This window comes from Adiantum capillus-veneris, chromosome 26 (genome assembly GCF_014529385.1).
Source record: "Adiantum capillus-veneris isolate H3 chromosome 26, ASM1452938v2, whole genome shotgun sequence".
Classification (NCBI taxonomy): Eukaryota; Viridiplantae; Streptophyta; class Polypodiopsida; order Polypodiales; family Pteridaceae; genus Adiantum; species Adiantum capillus-veneris.
Window position 1 is genome coordinate 126,175,567 of NC_140956.1, and position 1,247 is coordinate 126,176,813.

Below are 1,247 nucleotides of genomic sequence, written 5' to 3' on the forward strand. Positions count from 1 at the left end.
CCATCACCAATAAAGATCAATAAATCAATTGGATTTTCAAATACAGAAGAGGCATTAACCATAAGATTCAAAGAATAGAGTAACCAAATATCTACATATATTGCTCCTTCAATTACGAGTCTTTCTTTCTCTGCAAGTATCACTTGTGTATTGGTTTTTCTTCGCTTGCATAATAATCCACAATGAGGTTCCAAGTCAATATCACGTTTGCTAAGGAAGAGAAAAAATTGTGTAGTACTTGAATCACCCTTCACGACAATGTGCATCCAAAGTAACTAAAAAGAGATATTCCTAAAATATCATGACCATCATGGCATTGTAGACATGATCTACTCGTGCGTATTCTTTTCAAACGGTTCTTCTAAGGACTCTTTTTCTTCTACCCCACCGAATTTTTAAAGAGAGCACCAAAAATCATTTTTTCTTAGAAAGATCTCCGAGTGACCTAAAGTTAGTTAATATAAAAAGCATGGTGGTGCTACAAACGACGCCTTTAGCATCACAAATGTAGATGGTCATCCAACCATGTCTTTTTAACCATGGCCATCATCAAACTACGTGGAGCATCTTGTGGCCTCACTTTAGTTTAAGCCAACCAAGTAAAAACAATTTTGACAATTGAAACCACATCCCTTTCTTTAGATATCTCCTCACAATACTACGATCAAGTTTACGCAAAATAGAACATCATGAGCTTCAAGAGCAAAGCAGCATATGTAGTTGCAATTTTGTCCATAATTAGTGCACAGTACCACAAACAACAAATTACAACAGCAAGAACTAATTAAGACACATTGAATAAAAGATAACAGTGCAAGCATCATGAAGGTCCTTCTAATGTTGGCACTCCAAGAGACATAAGAGAGCTGTGCATTCAAGATTCTAAGCACAGTCTTGCAAATGCGACACAATACAAAGTTTGTCCAGTAGGAGAAGCGGTCATTCACACAAAATAAACAGCTCAATGCTTAGCACAATTGATTAGCATCAACTTTGGATTTTTTTAGGTCTCATTATAAAATATATAGCTCATTGTTTAGCAGCATCGATTGTTCACCGACACGTATTACAAACTCAAGGTACAGTTGTTTCCAAATATACCCCGTGACAAATTTTTGTTCAATTTGAATCCCTTTTGAATCAAAATGCAAGCTTCCAAGATGTTCGATTCCTTCATTCCAATTTGGAAGGTTGGTTAGTTCTTTGTGATTCAAAATTGGTATGCACACTCTTTCAAGATCTATATA